An 18,910-nucleotide genomic window follows, 5' to 3' on the forward strand; every position below is an offset into this window, starting at 1 on the left:
CGTCTGTCCAAGGAGCCCCAGGTGAGCAGTGATTCTGACGCCCCTCCCCGCCCGCCATGCCCCGGCCAGCTTTCTCCGTGACCCAGCTCTCTCCAAAGGGTCTGTTGGTCTCTGGGAAGAAACAGTCTCGCTGAATCCTCTCTCAAAGCTAATTCGGCCATTTACTCTCAATTTGTAGCGGATGCTGTCGTCTCTCAGATTTCAAAGAAGATGAATGCACGGGTCAAATTGAATTAAAAAATTTAATTGAATAAGACGGAACCAGACAGCTTGATGGAAGACTTTGATCCGATAAAGAGAGAGTAGAAATGCGTGCTCCTCAGGCCTGGGTGTGATGGGGAGCTGTCTGGACCTCGTCTAGCCTCTCCTCATCTGCAGGAAAACCAGTTATGCCAATTAAGGGTGAGATTGCCCTGGGCTGGTGTGGGGGACGCTGTTCCCAAGCATTTACCAGATGACCATGGCCCAACGCTGGCTGGCAGTCTGCCCACCTGCCTCTCCGTCCCTGCTGCCCAGTTCTGAGCCCCTGAAAGTCAGGGACCTGGTCTCAGATCTCACAGACCCATGTCCTGGCCACAAGAGGAAACCTACAAAAGAGTTACTGAGAGAGAGAGACAGAGAGACAGAGAGACAGAGAGACAGAGAGAGAGAGAGAGAGAGAGAGAGATTAGACAGGGACCCGCCCCAGAGCGATCTGGCCAGCACAATCTCAGGCCCCGCCCCAGACGTTCCAGACCAGAATTCACGTCTTATCACTCAACTCAGAGAAGGACTTGCTTTAACGCAGTGGTTCGCACCTGTGACTTCACATTGGAATCACCTGAAGAGCTTTTAAAATGTCCAGCTACTCAGACCACACTCATCCCTTCCCTTCAGAAGCTCTGCGGGTGGGGCCCCAGGCATCAGCATTTCTTAAAGCCCCCACGTGATTCCAATGGGTGGCCACGGTTGAGAACCATGATTAAAATCAGATGGGGCAGCGCTGGTTTCCTGTTCCCACATGGCATGAAGTGAGGGGGGGGGGGCGAGGAGCTGCTCTCCAACCCCACGTGGCCACAGCACGCAGGTGCCACAGGCCATCGGCCCTGACTTCTATCTATGAGTGAAGCCCCTGGAGGACTTCCCAGGACCCACATTCCCCCCGCTCCCCCTCTTTTAAGAGGGCCATAATCAGGAAGCCGCCAAGCAGTTTCTAACCAAGTAAATGACCCAGCATGTGCCCCAGCAATTCCACTACTAGGCTTACACCCAACAGAAATGAACTTATGTGGCCACCGAAAGGCTTGTACAAGACCATTCACAGCAGCTTTTTTCGTAATAGCCCAAACCAGAAACAACCCAACAACTGTCAACAGAGAAAAGGATAAACAAACTGCGGTACGTCCATTCGACGGAATACATCTCGGCAATAAAAGGGAGCAAACTACCCATCCGTGCAAAACATGGATGAATCTCAAAAACCTGACAGTGAGGGAAAGAAGCCAAACACAAAAGCCTACATGCTGTAGGATCTCACCTACATGAAATTCTTTTAAAATTCAACATAAAGGTATGGTGACAGAAGTCAGAATAGTGGTAGCCTTCAAAGTGGCAGGGGACATGACTGGAAAGAGTCATCAGAGAACTTTCTGGACTGATGTGAATGCTCTTTATCTTGATATGGGTGATGGGTACGCAGGTGTACCCACTGTAAATACCTGTGCATTATTTTACTCTATGTAAATGTTACCTCAAAAATGTTTAACCACTAACTGAAAAAAAAAAAGCTGTCAAGAGGCTGTCAAGAGAAATCACCCTGTTTGTTTAGGCCACTGTGAGTTGGGCTCTAAGTCCCTTGCAGCTCAAAGCATCCCTAACTGAGGGCTTCCAGGGCAAGTAAGTGAGGTAATCTTTATGAAATCACAGAAGTGTGTGCCTGACACATGTTACGTGTTAATACATGTCAATTCTCTCCTCCGAAACCCCCATTGCAGGAACCTGGACTGACGATGAAACCAGTACAATGGGTTGAGGTGGAATACTTTTCCCCTAATTAGTGAACAGGTAACATAGGCCTGTATGGTGGCCAGAATAACGCCCCCACCCCCCAAAGATGTCCACGTCCTAACCCCCAGAATCTGTAAATTTACTGTTTCATGGCAAGGGAGGTTGGAGTTAAGGTTGCCAAACAGCAGACCTGGAGATGGAGAGATTACCTTGGATTCTCTGGGTAACCACACCAGTCCTTAAGTGTGAAAGAGGAAGGTGGAAAAGTTGAGTGTCAGAGGGATTGGATGTGACAGAGAGTCAACATCCATGTCTGCCTGGCATTGCTGCTTCGAAGACGGAAGGGCCCACGAGCCAAGGAGTGTGGGCAGCCTCCAGAAGCTGGAAAAGGCAAGAAAACGGATTCTTTAGGGTCCCGATGGGAACGCAGCCCTGCTGGCCCCTTGCTCTCAGCTCAGTGAGACCCATTTCAGACTTCGGACCCCAGAACTGGAAGAGAATACATTTGTGTTGTTTTACGCCACTGAGTGTGTAGCCATGTGTTACAGCAGTGTGTGGTCATGTGCAGGGTGTAACAAACAACATCTACTCCCAGCAGGATGAAAATCCTTCAAATGTTCCAGCCAGAAAAACATTCTAAATCCTGATCTGGCTGGGGGTGTCTGCATATGCAAACGTATGTAAATGATTTTTACTATACACAGATTATACAGCAATTAAAGAATCAAAAAGTCACTATGGGGTGGTCGGTTGGCTCAGTTGGTGAGAGGTGGTGCTGCTAACACCAAGGTTGCCGGTTCAATCCCCGCATGGGCCACGGTGAGCTGCCCCCTCCTTAAAAAAAATAACAAAAAAACAGAAGCCACAGTGAATGTCATGACCTGTCAGACAATTGCCCCTAAATCCAGAAAACTGAGTCAGCAGGCTGGAGGGGGCAGGGTGCTGCTGAGAGCAGAGAACGGCCCAGTTTTATCAACAGGCACTAGGGACCTGGGGCAGAAGCCAGCTCGGTTGAGAAGCCTCCACCGAGCAACTGTCCTCCCTACACGCCTGTCACTCTTGCTTCCAAACCACTCCTAATATCCTGTCACATGCATGTTGCCACTGTTACCTGGGCTGACCAGTAACATCTTCATGGGCGCCAGCTGTCCCAGTGTCATTATTAATAGCATGTCCCAGGTGGGAAGATAAATCATATCGCCGCTTCCCTCGCACAAATGGTCGACAGAGGCATTTGGGGAGAACGCGCCCAGGGAAGAAATCACAGCCCCTGCTGTAATTCCCCCTCGCGATGCTTCTGAGTCACAGCAAAACACCGGCAGGAGCACTGTCACTCACTGTGTAGGTCTGACCACGCTGGCTCCCTGGGCCCCACCACCCGCCCGGGTCTCGTCAGCAGGAGAATGAGCTCAGAGCCGCGGGGATGTGGTTCTGGAAAACCTCACTCACGTCCTGCCCTGGCCCAAACCAAACCACCCGCTCCATCCTCCCTGGGCGACATCCACGCTTAAAAGCATCACGTGGGCCCCATTCGCTGTCATAAACCGGCCCCACTCCCCGGATCCCTCCCCAGCCTCGGGACTTAGATGAAAGGCAGGCAGATTTGGTCTCCACTTATTTGGGGCTGGAACTTTTTTTTTCTTCTTTTTTTCTCGAGCTGGCTAAATGACATCCTGCCTTCTCAGCCTCAGAACACACAGTGTGTAATTGTGGCGTCCCTGTGAAAGTCACCTTGCTGGAATGGTCTGGCCAACACGGCTCAGGGCTGCCCAGTGGGGCCTGGCTTCCCAGTGGGGAGGGGGTGCTTAGATGCTGGTTTGTGGCCCAGCCACCTCCTGAGGCTAGAGACACACACCAGGGTCGTGTTTGGCTCAGCTGACAGCCAGCATCAACAATCAAACACATGGGTAGATGGGTTTGCAAATGATTTTAGCCCCCGGCCTAGTAAGTCTTCCAGCTGAGGACACAGATATTAAGAGCAGGGACAATCCATCCTGCTGTGGCCTGTCTGAAGTCCTGGCCTACAAAAACTGTGAGGGGAAATAAAATATTATTGTTATTTAAGCCAGTGTGTTTTGGGGTAATTTGTTACGCGGCAGTTGATAACCAATACAGAGAAAACCTAATGACGGCTTCTCATGCAGCATCTAGCTATAAACCTTATGGAAGAACTGGCATTGCTACTGTTTCAGGTATGTAACCACCTCTGGACCGGTCACGGAAGCCAAGAGAAAGCTACACTCTGATTGGCCCACCCACTGGCCAAAATGGGACACCACGATGGACCACTCTACTTCCAAGAGAAGGAGGGGGAGAGGGGTCCTCCCTAGAAAATAATGCCAGCAGACAAAAGCAATGTCAAGTACAGGGAGCTCGTGGCTTAGCCGTCTCCCATGCCTGCGTTTCCTGCTCCTGTGACCTGTGAGCTGCAGTGATGTCTTAACAGTCAAAACTGTTAACCCTTTATTATTCAAAATATCCCCACTGATGGTTCCCATGGATAACTGTGCCAGAGCTATCGACGCCACTGCCCTTGCCAAAACCAGCTTCATCCACTAATGCCTTGAGCTACATTTTCACCTTTTCACGGCCACGGTATTTTGCTCCTGGCCTTAGGAATCAAGTATTATTCTGAATGGGATGCACGACAGACCCTGGGCTGTACCACCAAACCACTCAAAGGTAGAGATCCAAAAGCCCAGAAGGATTGGATATCGCTGGTGTGCAGAGGGAGGGGGACCAAGGAACGCAGGTGGTGGCTCGGAGCTGAGAGCGGCCCCCAGCTGGCAGCCAGCAGAAGATGCAGACCTCAGTCCTGCAACCACAGGTACTAAATTCTGCCACCAACCAGATGAGCTCAGAAGCAGAATTCCCCCCCGAGCCTCCAACGAGACCTCAGTATGCTGCCATTCGTGTTTCCGGCTTAACTTGCTCTAAGTCCCACCTGTCCGTCTTTCTGGAGGTCCAGGGCTCCATCCAGAGAGCCCTCCTCCAAAACCGTATTTCAAATGAGTCCGTTTTTTTCCTGTCAGCCTTCTTCCCTCTCCAGCTCTCGCATCCATACGCAGTAATGGGGAAGACGAGGGTGTGGGTGATCTCAGCCTTGGTCTCTAGTGACACATCTGGGCTTGAGATGGTCCTTCTAGTTCTTCCATTGCTGTCCTTCAGCGTCTCAGCCCTCTCTTGATTTCTTGGCCGCAGTCTCCATTTGAACTGATAACTGAACCACAGTCAGCAAAATCTTGACGAGCTTCTGTTTATGTTAAAGTTGTGTATGTGTCCTGTGGTCATGGTTTTTGTCTCCTTGATGTTCAAATGCAAGTCCTGCTTTGGCATTTTCGTCTTTCACTTTCATCAAAAGTCATTTCAAATCATTGCTACTTTCTGCCAGTCACATGATGCCATTTGCATATCTGAAGTGATTGATATTTCTTCCACCAATTTTCACTCCTTCTGAATTAAGCCCCGTTTTTCGTATAATATGTTCTGCTACAAATTAAACAAATAGGTGTACAAATATCTCTTCAAGTCCCTATTTTTGATTATTTGGGGGTATATACTCAGAACTGCTGGATCATGTAGTAATTCTACTTAATTTTTTGAGGAGCCACCATACTGTTTTCCATAATAGCTAAATAGGTCTTGTTTCAAACTGCTAAATGTATGCTAATGTGTTAGTAATTAATTACACTTGAGTTCTCTCTCTCTCTCTCTCTCTCTCTCTCTCTCTCTCTCTCTCCCTCCCTCTCAGCCCTGGAGATAATAGTAACTGCTTCCTACATCCACCATTCCCATATTTAGAGTTTTCTTTACCTCTCTTTGTAGCTAATCCCCTCTACTGGTTAAGAATTCTTTATAAGATTTTCCCTATTGAAATTACTGGTGAGGTTTGTGTCCCCTGAATGGTCCCTGATGGGTGCAGTTGCTAATAAACATTGTGTTCTACATGGAAGTGAATTTGGAAAAATAGTTACACAGTCAGCCCCTGACCAACAGCACACTCGGTGACACCCATCTGAATTTGTTTGGGTTTGTTTTGGGTGCAATTCATATCTCGAACCTCTGTGATATGACATATTCCTATGTTTAAATGGTATATTGGGAATAAACGATGATGGCACACAGTGAGCTTAAGGAAAAGAAAGAGAACTTGGGTTTTATCACTTCTGTCATTCTACTTGGCCCTTTGGAGTTTTCATTTATTTGTGTTTAAAATTTGAAATACTTAAAAGGTACAAAATACAAGGTGTAACATTTTTTTGGTAGGTCCAAATTTTGATTCATATAGTAAATGTTTTGCTGAATTTGACTAAAATGTTTAAAATAGAACTTCAGACTTCTTTTTAAATTGTTTATTTTAAATCGAAGTATGAATCAAGAAAATAATGATTATTACTGATTATTAAATGATTCTTCCCGAAAATAGTTTGGTTGTACAAAGGAGGGAGGTATTAAAAAACAATCTATCATGAGTGCAAAATACTAGGTGTGCTCCAGGGGAATATACTCTGTAACATTAGCTGTGTACTCGCTGCATCATTATAAATATTTCTTTGTCTTTATCAATATACTCAAGCAATTTTAAGTCAAACAGCACAAAGAAATACAGACTAGGTCAGATTTTACCTTCTAAATCCCCTTCTCTAAATTGTCCTCCCTAATTTAATTTGCTCCCAACTTTCTGTACAGAAACTCTGTTTCAAGCTTTGCTCTTAAGCCAACACAGCAATAATGGGATTTCAAATTTCCTAAACCTTCCTCTTCTTGGCTGCTTCTTCTAAAATAAAAAGATGAAAGCACAGAATTCCCCCAAAAAGATGGGAGTAGAGTTTCTGGCCATGGTCCCTCTGACCTGTGGGCTTATTCCTCCTGGATCTGCCCTCCAAGATCTCTCTGTGTTTCTCTGAAGACCCAGCTGTCTGTCAACTCCATTTCCTGTGAAGCCCTGAAAACCCAAAGCAGGGACACAGGGGCACTGATTCCCAAACCGAGTGTCCACATATTGACCAGCTACCATGGCAACGAGAGCAGAGCCACGTTAACCCTGAGCTGCTCCATCTACCAGCCCCACTGGACCCCACAGGGAGGAGGTGATCGATTCTCTCCCTGTGTGACCCTCTTCCTTCCTGCCACCGTTGCACACTTACTTCACAGCAACGCTGAGCAGAAATGGGCCCCCGGATCATCATCGACACCCCTGATTTATAACCGAGGAGACACACCAGCACTGGCTAAGGTGACCCACTGTGCTCGAGTCCCCAGGGCCGGGGGCTGTGTGTCTAAGATGTCCCATCAGGTAGGTAATCTTCATACACAGCCCCACTTAAGAGTCACTGCTGTACACGAACAGAGCTTGTAGAAGCAAATGCCGGTGGGTTTCAGACACAAGATGCCAACCCCACCCAGACACGGGGACCTGACACTGTTAGGTTGGTGCAAAAGTAATTGCGGTTTTTACAATTATTTTTAACCTTTTAAACTGCAGTTACTTTTGCACCAACCTAATAGTTTCACCTATCAGATTAACAAAGATCCAAAGTTGGATAACCACAGACAAATGGCTAATCCCCCTGGTTTATAAAGTGTTTCCGCAAAATGGATCACGAAAAGACCAATACTCGAATCCCACAGGAAAAGGGCAGAGGAGATGAGCAGGTAGTCGACAGAAAAGGCGGTATACACGTGATTCCTAAATATATGAAAAAAAGGATCACTTCATTCGTAATAAGAAAATCTCATCAAACAGCCCATCCAAAAGTTTGGCAATGCACTGGTAAGGTGATGGGGAAACAGGCTGGTGAGCAGGCGATTTGGTACGGCCCCACGCAGGCGGTACCTACGAAAATGACAAGCCCTTTTCATCATTGAGCCAATTCCACTCCTAGGAATTTGACCAACTGATATAAGTGTACGCGTGTGAAAAGATTTAAGTACAGGGGTATTCACGTGCAACAGTGTCTGTAGCAGCAAAAGATCAGAAACAGCACATCCCCCAACAGGAACCAGTCACATTAATTACACTTCAGCCATACGGGGAAACACTCTACTGGACAACCATTTAAACAAAAGAAGGGGTCAAGTCAATGAAACACTCCCAAGACATTTTAAGTGAAAAAAAAAAAATTGCAGGGTGTAAAACAGTGTGTGGTTAATGACAAAGTTATTTTCAGCAAAGATCATTTGATAATCACGAATGATCATTATTTTCTCAACTCATACTCGGGATTCAAAATAATTAACTATTTTTAAAGAACACTTTTCTATGTTAGAAATATTCAAATGTATACCCATATAGCATATGTATACTTTCATTACACAGATAACTCTGGAAAGATACACACACACACACACACACAACTGGTTACAAGGCAAAGGATCATTTTTCCAAAGACAGATGGTCAACAGGTACATGAAAAGATCTCAACATCACTAACATCAAGGAAAATGCAAATCAAAACCACAATGAGATATCACCTCATACCTGTCAGAATGGCTGTTACCAAAAGGACAAGAGATAAATACTGATGAGGATGTGGAGAAAAGGGAGCCCTCATGCACCGCTGATGGGAACGCAAATTGTGCAGCCACTATGGAAAACAGTATGGAGGTTCCTCAAGAAATTAAAAATAGAACAACTATTTGACCCAGCAATTCCACCTTTGGGAATGTATGTCCAAAGAAAATGAAAACACTGTCTCAAAAAGAAACATGCATCCCCCATATTCATTGCAGTATCATTTACAACAGCCAAGATATGGAAGCAACCTAAGTGTCCTTCAGCGGACAAATGGATAAAGAAGATGTGGTCCATATATACAACGGAATATCATTCAGCCACAAAAAGGAAATATTGACATTTGCGACAATATGGGTGGTCCTGGAGCATATTATGCTAAGTGAAATAAGCCAGACAGAGAAAGACAAGTACCATATGACCTCTCTCAAATATGAAATCTAAAAAAAAAAAGCTCATAGATACAGAGAACAAACTGATGGCTGCCAGGGGCAGGGGGTGGGAGAAATGGGTGAAGGGGTTCAAATTGTACAAGCATAAGTAAGTCGTGGGGATGTAATGTACAACATGGTGACTATAATTAATATTATAATACTGTATTGTATACTTGCAAGTGTGAAGAGAACAAATCGTAAACGTTCTCATCACACACAAAAAAAATAGTTCGTTAACTATGTATGGTAACCAATGTTAACTAGACTCGTTGTACAAGGCGATCATTACACAAGATATACAAATGTCAAATCATTATGCTCTATACCTGAAACTAATATATGTCAACTATACCTCAATAAAAAATAAAAAAAAGGGCTACAAGCATACCGGGAGCCACACATAAGTGCTGGAAGCAAGATGGTTAATTTTCAGATTGTACAGAAATGGGGTGTAGCCACCACATTCAAGAAAAAGCTCCCCCAGCAAGGACACAATGAATAGAAGGTGCTGGGGATCGAACTGGGGCCTCATGCACACTAAGCCTGTGTCCCACCACAGAGGGGCATCCCATCTTGTATGATGTTGGTTTTCAAGCTATCCTTCAGGAAGTGAAAGAGAAATGTATTCCCTTTAAAAACAAAAAAATACTGGTCACAGTGGGGGGGGGGCTAAGAGGGGAGTAGCAGGTGTGTAGGGGAGGTTCCAGGAGTTAAGAGCAAAGGAAATTTACTTTTCTCTCTATGCCTTTGTATTATTTGAGTCTTTTTCCATGAAAGCATTGCCTACTTAAAGATGTAAAATAATAGAGAAAATAAAAGGTTAAACAAACCTACTTTTCTGCCATAATGTCCCCACTTTACAGATGGAAAACTGAGGCCCAGTAAGAGAAGGTTTCCTCTGTCTGCCCACAAGGCCCCAGCTCCCCGACGCAATGGGGCCGCCTCCCTGAGACCCAGAAGCCTTTGCTCTCCCCTGGGTTAGAGCACGGCCTATGCCTTGTTACCATCAACCCCATGTCCTGTCCACCTCTGTGCCCTCAGTACCCAGCTTGGGGCATCCATCACTTTTGTTCACCCATTCATCTTGCAGCCCACATTTGAGGACTGACCATGGTCCAGACATGATGCTAAGTGCTGGAGTACACTGATAACCCTCAAGGTCAAGGTCCCCTCTGACCTTTACACAAGGCTGCCATGTACAGTCACACAGGCTGCGCACTACACAATTTCAGGAATTCCCATTCACGTAGATTATTATTTAACGGTGCCCCCTGGATTTTTGCAGTTCACAACCTATCTAACTATACCCAGTAACATCCAATAATGCAGGGGAAATGATAAATCAAACAAAGCAGGATGTATTTCTTTTCATTAGAATCAGGGCCATGAAGGACCAGAACCCGGTATTAGAAAACGAAAGGAGGGACCTATTTGGAGTTTCACATAAGCCATTCCAAGAAAGGGTTATTGAAACTAAGGAACTGTATTAGTTAGGAATTATACGTAGTTGCTAGCAGCAGAGAGCCAACTTAGTGGCGTTAACAAAACAAGACTGCCCTTGTTGTCTCATCCCACAAGGACTCAGTTAGGCAGCCCAGGACTGACCTGGCAGCTCCACTAGTTATCAGGAGCCCCGGCTCCCGGTGTCTTTCTACTTCAATGGCGGGGTGGGGGGGAGATCCATTGTCCAGGTTGCCTCATGGCTCAAAATGATTGCTAGAGCTCCAGCCACCACGTCTGCATCAGACAACAGGACAGAGCAAGGACAGAGAAATAAGGGAACGTACCCCACCCATTTAAGGAGGACACTCTGTCTCACAGAATATTCCACTTCCAACTCATTGGCCAGAAATTGGTCATGTGGACACATCACGCTGCAAGGGATGCTGGGAAATGTAGTGTGTAAGGCATCGTCCAGAGTTGTTACCGAAAGGAGGAAATTGTTACTGAGAGGCAAGAACAGTCTGTGCTGAGAATAACAGGAGTTAATTAAGTAAAAGAATCGACGATGGGGCAGCAGGTCCCAGGCAGAGAGAACAGCAAGTACAAAGGCTGCAAGAAGAGAAGGAGGTTGGTGTGTTCTCAGAACTGAAAGGAGGCCAGGGGGTGGGAGCCCAGTGAACACGAGGAGACGAGAAACCAGAGGAAGGAAGGACCCCGCCCCCTCATGCACATCAGCAAACCCAGTTGCCTACCTTCCACTCTGGGCAAAGCCTTGGCGTCCGTATTCCAATTTCACTTCTTACTCCCCGAGAGCCCTTGGGTAGGTCTTTTCACCTCTCTGGGCCTCCGTTTCCTGACCTGTAAAACAGGAATTACATGGGAACAGCCTATAGATGTATCATGGGAACTAAGTGAGCTACTGCATGTAAGGAAGTTAGCAAGGCACCAAACACGTATGAGCACACATGATTACATATTAATTCACCCCTGACCAAAAAGACTCACGCAATTGTGACATAGTCAACAGTAGAGGTTTTATCCCCAGCTTTGAACACACCACCTGGGGCACAGTAGTGCTCAAAAAATGACAGCTGCTCCTATTATGACTATTGCCAATGACAGTAGCCAGCTCGCCGGAATTTCTTCCAGCCTCTTTCTTGACTCCTGCCCCACCCTTCACCACCAGCCACAGATCTATCCAACTGCAAACTAGAGACGAGGGCACCCTGGTGGGAAGTGCCACCCCATGGAGCTAACAGACCCCCGGGTGCCTGGTTAGAGCCCCAAACAATCTATTTTGCTCAGGCTGAGAGAGAATCCGGTTAGCTCCAATGCAGAAATGCTTTCTGCATTGAATCTGAATAAAACCCACACTTAGATTTCAGGAACCGCCGCCATTTATATCCCCATTGATTTTCTAAGCCTATTTTTATTGCTCCTCTTCCCGGCGAGGGTGGTATATATTTTTGGGCTGCGTTCCTTTCATAAATAAGTAAATATGCAGGTAAATAATAATAAGAGCGAACATTTATCAAGTGCTTGGCATGGTGCCAGGCATGTTGCCGTGCGACTCTGCCTCCGTCATTTTATTCCACCAACGCCACAACCCAAGGAGGTTGGCACTTTAATGGTCCCCATTTGACAGAGGAGGAGACCGAGGCTCAGAGAGGTGAGGTCACTTCCCCCCAGAAAAGCAGGAGAGTAGGTGCTTTGGAGAACAGTGTGACAGTTCCTCAAAAAAGTGAAACTTGGAGTTGGATGTGACCCAGTAACTCCACTCCTAGGTAGTGCAGACCCAACAGAAATGAAGGCAGGTGTCCACACCAAAACGTGGACACGCATGTTCACAGCAGCATTACTCGCAATACCCAAAAAGTGGGGGAAATCCAAACGTCCATCAAGAGATGAATGGATAAGTAAAATGTGGTCTATCCATACAATGCAATGTTACTCAGCCATACAAAGGAAGGACCTTCTGACACACGCCACAACATGGATGCACCTTGAAGACATACATAACGCTCGGTGATGGAAGCCAGGTACAAAGGACCACATATTGTGTGGTTCCACTGATACAAAACCATAGGCAAATCCACCGAGACAGAGCAGACTGGTGGTTGCCAAGGGCTCGGGGTTAGAAGGGAATGGGGAGCGATTGCAATGGACATGGGGTTTCGTGACGGACCATGATAACAATAGTCTTGAACTAGATAGTGATGATAGTTGCACAACTCTATGAATATACTAAAACCACTGAACTGTACATTTTAAAATCATGAATTTTATGTTAAATGAATTATATCACAATTTTTTTTTTTAGGGAGAAGTAGAGTGGGGGGGTTTAACCTCAAGGCTGTCTGACTCAGCGTCTCGATGACCATGTTCTGAGCAGCCCATGTGGACACAGACCCAAACTCCACATCCTCGGTGCCTTCCTTCCTTCAGTTCCCACTAATTAAGCTTCTGGAGTCAATGCCAGGCTGGACGGGGAAACGCTAAGTGCCTGATGGTTTGAAAACACCAGTAATCCTCATTTCTGCTGACACCCTGAGCCTGGGGCCGGCTCCCTCGCAGACCCAGAGCAGCCTTAACTGAGAGCAGCTGGGGCTGAGAAAATCTCAGCGGTGAGCAAGTTAATTACAACTGCCCGAACGCAGTCCCCTTGCCCATCGATACCCACCAGCCAGTTCCAGAAGGCGCGATGGCGGGTGCTCATGAATCTTGCTAATCGTACATGCAACAAACACTTGGCCTAAATGCCCAGGCTGTATCTTCACGGATACAAAATAACGTGTATTTCTCCTGCAAATCTTCCCAACTGCCATGTCACCCCTGCCCAAACACGACCCCGAGCAAAAGGCAATCTGGGCGGGCACAAAGCCTCAGATTCTGGGGTTCAGATCCCGCCTCTGCCACTTACCAGCAGAGTGGCCTCAAGTGAGTCGCTTCATTTCTCCGAGCCTCAGTTTCCCCATCTGTCGAATGGGGCTAATAACTTCCACCTCTTTCATGGCTACCCTGGGAATTAGAGATGCCCAATCTTAACGTTCCAGCTTGCAGCGAGAGCTCAGTGCCGTTATATTAACCTCAGTATTAGATGAGCTGGATCACGCCCAGGTCATTTCCTCCGACCACTGAAATGTGGGGGCTGGCAGCGACCATGTGGCCCGAGAATGACTCTCAATCTCGTGCAGGGATCAGAGAAGGTGGCCCATCACCAGGAGGAACTTCTCCAAGCTAAGGGGTCGCAACCTTGCAGACCCAATAGCTCATGTTTTACAACGAAACAGTCTGTAACCCCCCCACCCCCCCATTACTCCCCTACAGGGAAATTCTAGGATACCCACACATGTCACTTTTTTTTTAACCAATATAAAGAGCTGATATTGTAATATAAAGAATATAAGTAATATAAGTAATATAAGTAATATAAAGAAAACAAATAAAGGAACATCTATAATAAAGATAAGGGGGATTTGGAGACATAGATGCCCAGGCGCCATTCAGGGCACTCCCCAGCCCCGGGGTTTCTGATTCACGAGGGGAGCTGCAGACGTGGCTTTTCTGGTGACCAACGCAGGGGTTAAGATTTTCCAGACAACAGTTCTCGGCCCTGGTTCCATATTGGAATCACCTGGAAAAGGCTGGGGTTTGGGTTTCAACGCCTGCATCCTATCCGCAGAGATTCTGATGTATTGGGGCCCTTGTGTGGCCAGGTCATTGGGGCTTTTTAAGCTCCCAGATGATTCTAGGGCGCAGCCAGCGCCCCGAACCCCTGCTCTAAGCCAGTGCTTCTCAGAGCGGTCCAGGGACCCCCAGCAGCACTGAGAACTTGCTAGAAACGCACTTAAGTCTCTTTCCCCAACCTACGGCATCAGAAACTCGGGGGGTGGGACCCAGCTGCATGGCATCCCCCAAACTACATGCTAAGAATCACTGGAAGGGGGGTGCTTGTCATTCCTAGACACGCGCCCCCAAACTCTGACCCCGAGGCCGGTACTGGGGCCTGGAACACGCACTTTTTTAACACACGCCCCTCACTTACCTGCTCCGACTACCGGCGGCCCCCAAACCTCTCCTCAGTTCGCCGTCTGAGTCTCAGGCTAGTCAGGGCCACCCGGAGAACGGAGGACCCTCCCGCCCCCTCGCACCACCCCAGGCCCCAGCCTCCAGCCTCCGGGTCTCCAGAAGCGGGCCCGCCGGCTGCGGCGTCCGGGACGCCTTCTCGCACGGAATGATGACTTTTGCCCCCAAACCAGCAGCATCTGCGTGTCCTGCTCACCCAGGCACTCACCTCCGCCGGAGACTAGGAACACGTGCACGTGCAGACCCCGCCGACGCGCGCGGCTGGCACCTGAAGGCCGCAGGGTGCGAGGCCCGCGGAGCCGCCGCGCGCCACATCCAGGTACAACGAGGCGCAGATCGGAAACAGCACTTTCGACTCGCGGTTGGGAATCCGCGGTTGGGAATCTGCGGTTGGGGATGCGAAGACACTGGTTGGTTGACTCTGCAGTGGGCCAAATCCCTGGATGCGAAACTCGGGGCTAGGAAAGGCCGGCTGTGTAGAGTGGAAAACTCCGGGTGTGAGCGGACCCACGCGGTTCAAACCTGTGTTGTTCGAGGGTCGACTGCACCCCTGCACACACATATGCATACAGCACATGCATGTAGCCACATGTACACCCACGTGTACATACATGTATGCATATACCCACCCCAAACACCCCGGAAACTCACCCCCCGCCCCTGCCCCCCCCACACGCACACCCCTCTCTCCCCAGTGAAGCTGACCCTCAATTGTCAGAAGCTTTGCTCTTTCTGAGCAACCCTGGGGCCCTGGGATCTTTGCTGGACCCTGGAACCCACTGGTCAGTGGGGAACAGACACCCATGGTCTCTTACCCCACAGCCACCCCCCATCCCTGCCAACAGCTGCACAATCTTGGGCAGAGGTCAGGTAGCCAGGCACCCAGAGAAGGCGGCCCATTGCCAGGAGATACTTCCAAACTAAGGGGTCACAACCTTTCAGACCCAATCAATACCTCCTTTTTTTTTTTTTTATAAGAAAATAGCCTATAAACCCCCGCCCCCCCATTACTCCCCACAGGGAAATTCTAGGATGCCCACACACATCATCTTTTTTTTAAAATCAATATAATGACCTATTTGTAATATCAAGAAAAAAATAAATGAAGGGACATCTATAATAAAGATAATAGGGATTTCAATAGAAAAAATACCCAGACACCACTACCCAGAAGACATCAGGATAAAGCAGCTAGATGCTGATAGCGCGACTTCAAATCACCATAAAAGCAACAGCCACAACCACTGACGGATACTGACCTGCTGATGGTCCCTGAGGTGCCACCAAGCAGGATGCCACCAGAAATGCGAGTGCCTGAAGCAGAGAGGAGGCAACTCTGGCTGTTTCTCAACAAGACAAAGTACAGCCTTCCCTGACTCCAGCTAGTAATGCTGTATTGTATATTTGAAAGTCACTAAGAGAGTAGATTTTTAAAGTTCTCCCCGCACACAAAAATAGATAGCAACAATGGGAGGTCCTGGATGTATTAACGCATTTTATTGTCACCATTTTGAAATATATCCATATAGCAAGTGATTACCTTGTACACCTTTAAGTTACAAAATTTTATATGTTTGTTATATTTCCATAAAGCCAGAGGGGAAATTGGGTGTAAGGAGAATTGGAGTTGGTTTGACAAGATTATTTTTTTTAAGTTAAATTTTGAGACATCTCACTTGAGAAATAGATGAAACAAGATGGCAAAGGTTGATAACCGTTAAAGCTGGGTGATGGATATACTATACATACACATACTGTATGTGATTGTGACAATTATCATAATAAAAGGTAAAAATAAAGAAAATTGTAAAAGGTTAATTGTTGGGTTTTTTTTTTTTTTTTTAAAGGTTGGTTCGTTTTTCTCCTGGAGCCAGGTTACAATTCCTGTTTTGTTTCTCTAGAAGAATTGGAGACTATCTGTGAAAGATGGTTGTCAGAATCTGTATTACTGAGTTTATCATCCCGAGAGTACAGATTAGGGGAACAGAATATTAGGGAAGCTGGGACACATTACAGCACAGGGGGCTGAGCTCAATGGCTTAGACATCCAAAAGTTCAGGCTCTGCTATTTACTGGCTGTGAACTTTAGGCAAGTTACCAATCTCTCTGATTCTCAGTCATCACTGCTGTAAAACGGGTTTAACAATAGTGCCCACCTCCTGTGTGACTATGAGAAACAAATGAAATTACATATGTACTCCAGAAATAGCAGTGGTTGCTATTGTATCTTAACTTCTAGTCTAGCCTGGATTCTTAGCCTTTTCTCGCCCATCCGGGAAAATGACTGGGTGTTCTCGAGCTTTTAACCTGACCATATTTGAGCCTCCCCACCTCCATTCTGAATTTAGCTACCCTCCCCTCCCCACCCCAACCCAGTGTTAATACGTAGTGAACATTTATAACATGGCAAGGACTGGGCTGGACTCTTTACCTGGATTATCTCTTTTAACCCACGATATTATTAAATCCATTTTAGAGAGGAGGGAACTAAGGCTCAGGGACATTCACATCATACAGCTAGGAAGTGGGCTGTAAGACCAGGTGTACCTGGTTCCCCAAAGTTGGAGTCATTTTAAAAGTTCTCCCACCATAGATACTGAGAGGTCGGGATAAAGGTCTCACCCCACACTTGGTCTCTACACACAGGTACCACCACCCAATTGTTTATTCCCATTTTACAGATAAGAAAACTGAGTCCCAAAGTCTACCCCAGCAGCAGGGACAGACCCCCTTTCTGATTCCACTCCTTAGGAGCTGGATGTGAAGCTCACATCTCTGGGCTCTCGATCCCACTCATCTCCCTAACCCCCACCACTGACTCCATCTGTTTCCCAGGCCAGGGGAAGCAAGTAGAGTGACACAATAACTGGTCCAGAGATCAGAAGGCGCAGTTCTGACCCCACTCAGCTGGGTGACCTTGGGCCACTCACTTCCCTTCTCTGAGCCCCACGTTCCTCATCCCACACCAAACCCTACATCAGTGGTCATCTCAACATTCCCCTCTCTTCTCACACCCTGATCCCCCCATTTGTCACCCTCAGGAGGCAGAGGTGGAGAAGCAACGAGCCATTAAATACAAAGAAGCCATCTCTTTTGAGCCAAAAGTTGCTGCCTTTTCAAGGACAAAGAGAAACATACCTGCATTAACCACTTACAGCCGGAGTGCCCCAGAGCTGCGTGAGGATTCAAATCTGTGGGAGGCACTGCCACCCTGTGGCCACTGGGCTGCACTGCAGGCCACCTCCAGAGGCTCAGAGACTACGGAGTTCAAAAGATAAAGAGGGCAGTTGACCCTTAGGGAACGGTCAGTTCAACAAGGCCTAGCGGACAGAGAGGGAAACACCCTGTACTGGAACGTGCACAGGCCGTTCGCCGGCCTGGAACACTATTCCCCAGATAACCCCTTGGCTCCTCTCACTCCTCCAAGCCTCAGCTCACCTGTGTCCTTCCTCAGCAGCCTATTTAAACCGGCAATGCAGCACGCCCCACCCCCCTGCACTCCCCTGTCGTGTCCATCTCCATCTAAGGGGCTGCGTGTCTTAGTAGCTGAGGCCGCATGTCTTTGCTCATCATCTAACAGGAATTGTGTGTCTTGCTCGCAGGTGTGACCCAGTCCCTTGGACAGTGCCTGGCCCACAGCTCATTTATTTATTGAATGAATGAATGAATGAATGAATGAATGAATGAATGAATGAATGGACTGGTTCGGCAGCTTAGACAAACTGCTGAGGCTCTCTGAGGCTCAGTTTCCTCCATGTCTCTGACCGGCCTCACAGGATTGCAGTTAAGATCTAATGAGGTCCTGGTGTGGGTTAAATGTGTGTCCCCCCAAGATTCATGCCCACTTGGGACTTCAGCATATGACCTTATTTGGAATTATGCCCTTTAGAGATATAATTAGTTAAAATGGGGTTCTACTGGATTGGGGGAGCCCTTAAATCCAAGGACTGGTGAGGACATAGAGACACACAGGCACCCAGGGAAGGAGGCCATGTAGACAAGGTCAGAGATGGACCTTTGCTGTCACGAATCCAGGAACACCTGGGGTCAGGTGGGGCCGCTGGAAAAGGCAAGGAAGGACTCTTCCCTTTGGAGGGACCATGGCCCTGAGGACACCTTGATTTTGAACTTCTAACCTCCAGAACTGTGAGAGAATACATTTCTGCTGTTTTCAGCCTCCCAGTTGAGGGCACTATTACCACAGTCACAAAAATCCATCCAGGCTCCTGTTAAACACAGCGGAAAGCGGGAAGCAGGTGTTTGCGGTTGAATATCCTCCACTGCAGAGAAAGTCCACATCATGAGAGGCCCTGGAGCTAGAGAGGTCACCTTGGACCCGCCAGCCTGGCCAGTGCCACGCAGAGCAGTGACAAGCCCTATCCAGATCACACAGCCACCAGCAAAGCAGTGGCGTGATTCGAAGCCACCGCCTTTGGGAGCAGTGTCC

General features: G+C 47.5%; 1 long non-coding RNA gene across 2 annotated transcripts in view; it reads right to left on the bottom strand.

Annotated features, from left to right (window-relative positions):
* Positions 1 to 18,910, bottom strand: part of LOC141569507 (uncharacterized) — a 243,230-nt gene that overhangs the window by 218,980 nt on the left and 5,340 nt on the right. For both annotated transcript variants that reach the window (XR_012493236.1, XR_012493235.1), the window contains 4 exons: positions 17,602 to 17,721; positions 15,723 to 15,777; positions 14,672 to 14,847; positions 11,130 to 11,235 (listed from right to left, as the gene is read on the bottom strand). This is a non-coding gene — a long non-coding RNA (uncharacterized LOC141569507). The remainder of the gene's footprint in view (positions 1 to 11,129; positions 11,236 to 14,671; positions 14,848 to 15,722; positions 15,778 to 17,601; positions 17,722 to 18,910) is intronic.

The sequence above is a fragment of the Rhinolophus sinicus genome, linkage group LG18, assembly GCF_036562045.2.
Source record: "Rhinolophus sinicus isolate RSC01 linkage group LG18, ASM3656204v1, whole genome shotgun sequence".
Lineage (NCBI taxonomy): Eukaryota > Metazoa > Chordata > Mammalia > Chiroptera > Rhinolophidae > Rhinolophus > Rhinolophus sinicus.